Below are 8,107 nucleotides of genomic sequence, written 5' to 3'. Positions count from 1 at the left end.
TGTTCATGTCAAAGTTTGAAATCCCCATCTTTTATGATGATGCAGAATCCCATGAGCCTTCACATCGCGAAGACCGATTTTGTGACAGCAATTAAATCAACCCCATTACTGCTTTAATAGAATAATTATCCTTTTTACTGTGGTAGCAGTATCCTTTACTGGAATAATATATTCTGGATCACTTTATCCAATATGTTCATCCGTTTTTAAGATGGTAGGATACAATTCGAAGGAAATTTGGCAGGATGAGTGAAAGCGTCGAGGGAAAAAACAGTTCGGCGAATAATGATATCAGTAACGATAGCAGCAGTGACAGTAACAAAATAATGCAGGAATTCGTTGTAAACATTTATCCAGACGATAAAAGGATACTAATGGTTTTATGGATTCTAAGAAAGAGAGCCTTAAAGTACTTGAAACTCTTTGGAATACTTTCACTCTTGGTATTACTTTCAGTTTTTGCAATGCACCCCACTCTCTCATCTAGTCTGTCACTAGATGAAAATGTAGAGGAAGCCCGCTGAAAACATTTTTTTAGTCTGGTTTTGTTGGTGGGAGGGAGACAAAAATCCCACAAGAAATTATCAGTTAAAGAAATGTGTTGTTACTGTCCTTCATATTAAGGTTTCTAGCATATGAATCGATCGTCTATTGAGCTAATAAACAGTGTTATTGTATTTGATGACATTAAATTATATTGGAATAATTAAAAGTCAAATCACCTAGCCGTAATTTTAGGTCAACCATGTAAACTGAGCCAAGTTGAGTTACGGTTCTTCATACAACGTAATGATGGTTGAAATACTAAGGTTTGAAATCTTGACTGTGTGTTCAGTAGCTCAACACCTTCACCTCAATCTGTTCCTTTGTTCATTTTTTTTTTCTTTTTGCTTCTTACAAAATTGAAATTATTGACAGTATACTTGGAAATAAGTATTTCTTCTTGTAACGGTGTCTGCATCAATAAAATATCCTCGTTCTCTTATCTACCAGCCTTGTTCTATTTCCAAAACAATTTCCCAGCAGCTTATAATATATGCATCCACAATGGAAAATTGTTAATTCGCAAACACAATTGAAAAATCAATCTGGTTCGGGTCATCAGAAATAACCAAATCGACCCTGCCATATTTTATTTTCTCCTGTCTGGGGTGTTGGGATTAACTTCGTGGATACATCAGATGTTTCATTGATTTATTTTGGGTAGAAGATTCACGTTTGTGTTACATACCCAACCTGAATACATGACAAAAATACTAACGTCTGCTTGTCGTTGTCCACTGAAATATTGATCAATCTATTCTAACACGTCCAGTTTTCAAGCTGTTTAATCCCTCTACTGATACTCTACAGAAGCTATCTAATCCCTTTACCAGTACTCTGCGGAATCTGTCACAATCATACAGAAACTATTTATTCCTGGGTATTTATTCCTTATTTATTCCTTATTTATTGCAATTCATTCTTGAGTACATGTGTGTGTGTGTATCTGTGAGAGAGAGAGAAGGAGGAAGAGAATACTTATCGCTATTTGAAAGTTACAGATAACAATTTTCAGCTGAATATTTATTGGAATTCTTAAGCCAGTGGCGGTTTATATCGACAAGAAAAGAATTGGAATTGAAAATTATTGTTAATTTTGGTATGCCATGAGATAAAATTATGACTAATGAAATGTTTTCTTTTTCTTTTTGATTCTTCACATAAATACGACAGTACACACACAAACACATGCACAAAAGAAACGTAATAAATATGACATACATTTCATTTCCTTTATGACCAGTTAGCTGGCAGATTATATTTTATGATTAACATGTCGATGTCGTTGGGGGCAAAATATGTGTAGGGCAATCTCAGTGTTTTACAATATCTATCTATGCCCCTTTACGTTATGAGTTCAAATCACTGTGGGAACGACTTTACCTTTCGTACCTCCAGGGCGACAATATGATCAATTGTATGTCACTCCAAATCTGCACCAACAGAAGAATTCATTATTAGCACTGACATTAAGGCGGTGAGCTAACAGAATCGTTAGCAAGTTAGACAAAATGCTTAGCGGCATTTCTTTTAGTTCTTTAAGTTCTGAGTTCAAATTCCGCTGAGATCGACTTTGTTTTCCGTCTCTTCGAAGTCGATAAAATATTGTACCAGTCAAGTACTGACATTTTGCCGTGTGTGTGTGTGTGTGTGTGTGTGTGTGTGTGTGTGTGTGTGTGTGTGTGTGTGCGCGCATCCATATGCGTGCCAAAGGAAGTTATTTTATGGCATTTTTTCGTTTGAAGCAGCAAAGTGGTCAACTCGATCATATAGTCGATCATATGGGATCATATGATTGTTCGTTAATTTACATAAAAATTTATTCCTTTATGATTTGAAGAGAGGAGAAAGGGAAAAGGCGACAATTGCATTGAAGTGAAAGCAGAAAGTGAAAGAGAGGATAAATTGAAAGATGTATGTACGTATACATATGATATTGACGTGTGTGTGTGTGTGCTCGCGTGCATGTGTGTGCGCGTGCGTGCGTGTGTGCGTGTGCATGAGAGAAAGCGAAAGTGAGAGAGAGAAAGAGAGTGAGAGAAGGTGTGTGTTGTCATGTATGTATTTTTTTTGCACGTATGTGTAAGTGGCACTTTCTCTCTCTCTCTCTCTCTCTCACACACACATTATCTTTCATATATACGTACATAAATATATATGCATACATCTTTTTTGTATGTATGTGTGCGTGTGCAGGCGAGAGAGAGAGAGAGAGTGACTGTATTTCCTCAAATCATATAGAGAAATGGATGTCTCTTAATGAAATTTTTTGGGTTGTGGCTTATTTTAATACAATATTTATACTCTTTACTATTTTACTCTTTTACTTGTTTCAATCATTTGACTGCGGCCATGCTGGAGCACCGCCTTTAGTCGAGCAAATCGACCCCAGGACTTATTCTTTGGAAGCCTAGTACTTATTCTATCGGTCTGTTTTGCCGAACCACTAAGTTACGGGGACGTAAACATGCCAGCATCGGTTGTCAAGCGATGTTGGGGGGGACAAACATAGACACACAAACATATACACACATATATACATACATATATACGACGGGCTTCTTTCAGTTTTCCGTCTACCAAATCCACTCACAAGGCTTTGGTCGGCCCGAGACTATAGTAGAAGACACTTGCCCAAGGTGCCACGCAGAACCATGTGGTTGGTAAGCAAGCTACTTACTACACAGTGTACATTTTCATAAATGTTTGAGTATAATTCTACGCATGCATGAAACATCGGACGAAAGTGAAACATTAGAAGCAAATTGAAATATTGCTCGAAAATGACCTGAAAATTGTGTGACCCGACCTCGTTAACGATGTTATTTTAGTAGTAAAAAAAAATGAGTTATCGTGCCAAAAGCAGTTTATTTAGTAGATAGATGATAAGCAGCTTTCTTTATTATAGTACAGATGTGAGTAATTCGAAGAAACATTACTTTCATTATTCACACATCCTTACTCTCGTGATGGTGTGTGAATTACTTGGTAATTTTGATTCAAATTGAAAGTGTGAAACTATTTTCACTTTCTAATGAAACCTGGTCGTTAAAGAGTAGTTATCCGAATGACTATAGCTGGTTGTTGAGATAATGTAGAAAATATGAAAATGAAAATAAAGTTTATTTCGTAGCCAAAAGATTACCGAATGTTTTGATACTCCATACGTCAAAGTCGGTAACTCAGTTTTCGATTACACACACACACACACACACACACACACACACACACACACACACACACATGCAAACTCTCTTTTATATTTATAGATATATATTGCTTTCTCTTTCTTCCAGCGCCGAGGGAGGAAGCACCTTTATGCAAAGGACAACACAGCTCTTACTTCTATCGTGTCTAAACTCTCTTGCCCTTTCCCTCTCTAGTAGTCACCCACAGATGAAGCTAACTACCATCCAAAATGGACAACAGAGCTAAAACCGATTTGTTTCCCACAACTCGAAGTAGTTGTAACTTACATTGTGACGACAATAATAACGATATAAATAAAGAGTTATCTCACTAACCAGTTAATATTGTTCTCTCATTCATTCGGTTCATATTATCGATACACATGATCGTCATAACTGGTGGCCTCCGATGTTTAGATATTTAAAATTGGATCTTGCACATAACCGTTATATATCTTTTATCTTTTACTGATTTCAGCCATTAGACAGCCGCCATGCTGAGGCACCGCTTTGAAGATTTTTTTTAGTCGAATGAATCGAACCCTGTACTTATTTTTTAAGCCTGATGCATATCTTATTTTTATTTTAAAGCCTGGCGCTTATTCTATCAGTGTGTTTTTCCCGAACCGCCAAGTTACGGGGTCGTAAACACACCAACACTGGTTGACAAGCGGTAGTGGGGGACAAAGACATACACACACACACACACACACACACACACACACACACACACACACACATACTCACACATACGACGAGCTTCTTTCAGTTTCTGTTTACCAAATCCATTCACAAGGCTTTGGTCGGCCAGAGGCTATAGTAGAAGATTCTTGCCCAAAGTTCCACGCAGTGGGACTGAACCCGGAACCGTGTGGTTGGGAAGCAAACTTCTTACCGCATAGCCACAATCGATAGAAAATTATACACAAGTGACTCAGGAACCAGTAACTTTCGGACATGGTACTTCTGAACTCGCGGTCCTTCAGTCACTTTTGTAACTTATTGCTGATTAAAGAATATGTATTCTCATGTATTGAGTTCTGTTTATCCTGTTTGTTTCACCAAATCGTATATATTCTTCACGCGGGTGTCTTTGTTACTAAGCCAGGCTGACCTCACGGTTACGTATGGGCTTATCTTCTTGATTACATACAACACGTGACTGCACATACGGACCCATAGTAGAGCTTCTGCGTGGTCACTCGAGTTGCTAGAAACAGAACCCAAATTTCATTCAAATCATACCCTACTGGTTTGAGAAAGGACACGCAGGCCAATGCTGGCTTACGCACCTTGAGCATTATCACAACTGGAATGCAAGTGATGTTAGTTCACCTTGATCAGATTTGACCTTAGTCTCTACAACTCTCACGTGAGACCACTTTCTATGCATGTGTGTGTTCCTACTCTCGTTTCCTCTCAACATTAAAACATTGCCGGTACACATTCATTTTTTTCATACTTCTTACTCTCTAACCTCTCAATCACTCACATATTCCCCACCTCTCTCTCTCTCTCTCTCTCTCTCTCTCTCTTTCTCTCTCTCTCTTTCATTATCCTGACTCATAACTCTATTTCTGCTAAGTTTTTTCCTATCTTCTCTTTCTCTTTCCTTATTACATATAACGACTGTAGCATCTAATTATCTTTCTCATTCGTATATCCCATTCAGTTTCCTTCGCATTATCCCTCTCTGTCTTTGTCTCTGTCCGTCTGTCTGTCATTGTCTTTGTCTGTTTGTGTCTTTCTCTCTTTCTCCTTCTCTGTGTTTCTGTCTGTCTGTCTCTCGCTCTCTCTCTCCATGGCGTGATTCATGTCGCTAGTATACAAAGACAAGACCACGAAAACGATGGAAAGCTATCTCGTTAAATAAAACACTGTGTAGCAAAACACTTTTAAATGTTTACAAAATATCTATAGTTGTTAAAAACAATTCATATTGGCCCATTTCAGTTCAGAAATCGTTATTTTAACCGCTCCTTTCATTTCCTATCTTTTCCAGCTGTGCCCTCTTTCTCTTTTTCCAAGTATTATTGTTACAAAAGTTGGTCTCAAGTCTATTCATCAATCATTTCGCTTGACTCTTTGGTTATTCTTCTTTTCTTACACGCTCTGCCCTTTTCCCTTAACTTCCTTTCTCTACATTTTTACATCGATGTCCCTGTTTACTTCCTTATCTGTCGAGCTTGCTAGCTATCTGTCTATCTGTCTGTCTTATAAATCAATCAATTACACACTCACTCTCTATTATATCACTTTCTCCCTTATCTCTTTCCTAGTTTTTTTCTTTATCTCTTTTTACTTAAAATTACCCACTCTAATGTTTTCTTCCTCCTCTTTTATCGTCTGTTACGCAAACCAGCAACTTCTTATCGGTTCTTCTCTCTGTGAACTTATATAATGCAATTTTTCACGAAACCACGATGTTCTTTTTTTCCTATAACAGTACGGGGTCAATTAAAGTGTCCCAGATTTTTGGATTCTCCGGTTTTCTGAAGACAGACCAAATATATACTTAAAATATGAAACAAACTATGAAAAGTAATGAGCAAAAAACATGTTTAACAGATTCAAATTAATACACTTCTGGAGCAGGGTCTGTTAGATATTTATCAGTTCACCTAAAATTCTTAAATTTTAAATCAATACTGTACCATGTATACAGTTTTATGTTTGTAGGATGAAAATTAAGCTAAGAAAAGTAAAGAACTTGATTCTATTTAACAAATACAGATAAAAATTAACACACTTCTAACACACTTGTAAGTGGGTTTAATCGTTATCAACCCGCTTAAAAGAAAGAAAATAACTACTTTTTATACACCTTATGCAAATTAACCAACTTCAAAATCACGGTCTGTTTACTCAATACAGGCTGCAGTATTGCACAGTATTTCCGGATTTCTGGAAGCCGGATAAGTGATCCGGTACCGTATTAGTTATTCTCCTTCCTTTCTTTACACCTAGCTCTTATTCACTCATTCTTTGACCCTCATCTCTCACTCTCCTTAATCCTTCTCCTCTCCTTAATCCTTATCCTGTTTACAGATACCTAAAGTATTACCTAACCAAATCTACCTTCCCTTCCTGTTTACATAACTCCCCGCCTTTTAACGTTTTCTCATCCTAATTTTTTCTTTCTTCTTACATCTGCCCGACTCTCTCTTTCTTCTCTCTCTCTCTCTCTCTCTTTCTCTCTCTCTCTCACTCTCTCTCTCTCTTCTCGCCCTTTACTTTTCTCTTTCTCTTTCTCGCTATTTGCCTTTAGTCCCCTGTGGTCTTTTCTGTTGCTGTCACAGTTGTTGAAATTTTAAATTAAGTAAAGTCTCAACAGTTGAAAACTTTAAACCAAAGCATTAATTTACTATATTTGTAAAAATGTAGATTAATCATTATTTTTACCAATGTAGATACATAACCACAGGGTTTTTTTAATGCACTTACAAGTCTCTCTTGCTAGTAAAACAATTTTTCACTCTGGCACCTACATCGTCGACCGACCTACTAGAAATGGTAACTACATCACCTTCATATTGCATCCTACTATCTTAGAAAGTGAAGGGCAGATTAGATAATGTAGTCCTAGATATGCACTGTTTGAGAGAAGGATGTGATGGTCTGAGATTCAACACCACTATGTGGTACCATGAGCAAAGTGTCTTGTAGAATAGACTCGAGTTGACGAAGGACTTGTGAGTATAGTTTAGGAACCGAAAACTGTTGCAAGCACATGAGAAGAACCGCTGCCCAAATCAATATCACCGCCTGATCCCTTTAGTGCATATACTCGTAACTGAATCTTCTCTATGTTAAACACTGGGTCAGGTTTTCGGTATGAGAATAACTTCTTCTTCCTCTCTCTCCCTCCTCCAGCTAGTCTTAGAGGCTCTGGGACTGATCATCGACATTGCTTTTCTCTCCTAGCGGAACTATGAAACTAGTCCGTTAGAAAATCTCTGTTCGAGATAGAAGCCGTATATCAACTAAAAGGTAGTGTTTATCGCCATTTTAACGTGGGTGTTCTCTAAGAGACGACGATATTGCTGTTTTAATCCCAGGAAGACATCTCCTCCAACTGGTTTATTCAATGCACTTTCCGCACTCAATATTTATTGCAAGCAGGAGATAACTCCTTCCACATTAGCTTCGAGACCACCAGTCACGTGATTTCGATCTTATTGGATCTTAAAATGGCCAGTATGGATGGACCAATTCTGAGAATACACCTGGGAAAAAAAGTATAAAAAGAGAAGGGCTCTGGCCCTGTTGATCAGGCACCCGTGGCTTTTATGGGTTTTTCCACGCTTTAAAGTGCCTCCCCCTATTGGGAGTTTTTTTTACTTGTTACTTTATTTTATTGTTATACGAATGTTTTA

The sequence above is a fragment of the Octopus bimaculoides genome, chromosome 7 (assembly GCF_046866305.1).
Source record: "Octopus bimaculoides isolate indiv1 chromosome 7, ASM4686630v1, whole genome shotgun sequence".
NCBI classification, from domain to species: Eukaryota; Metazoa; Mollusca; class Cephalopoda; order Octopoda; family Octopodidae; genus Octopus; species Octopus bimaculoides.
Note: the sequence above shows the minus strand (reverse complement) of the source record.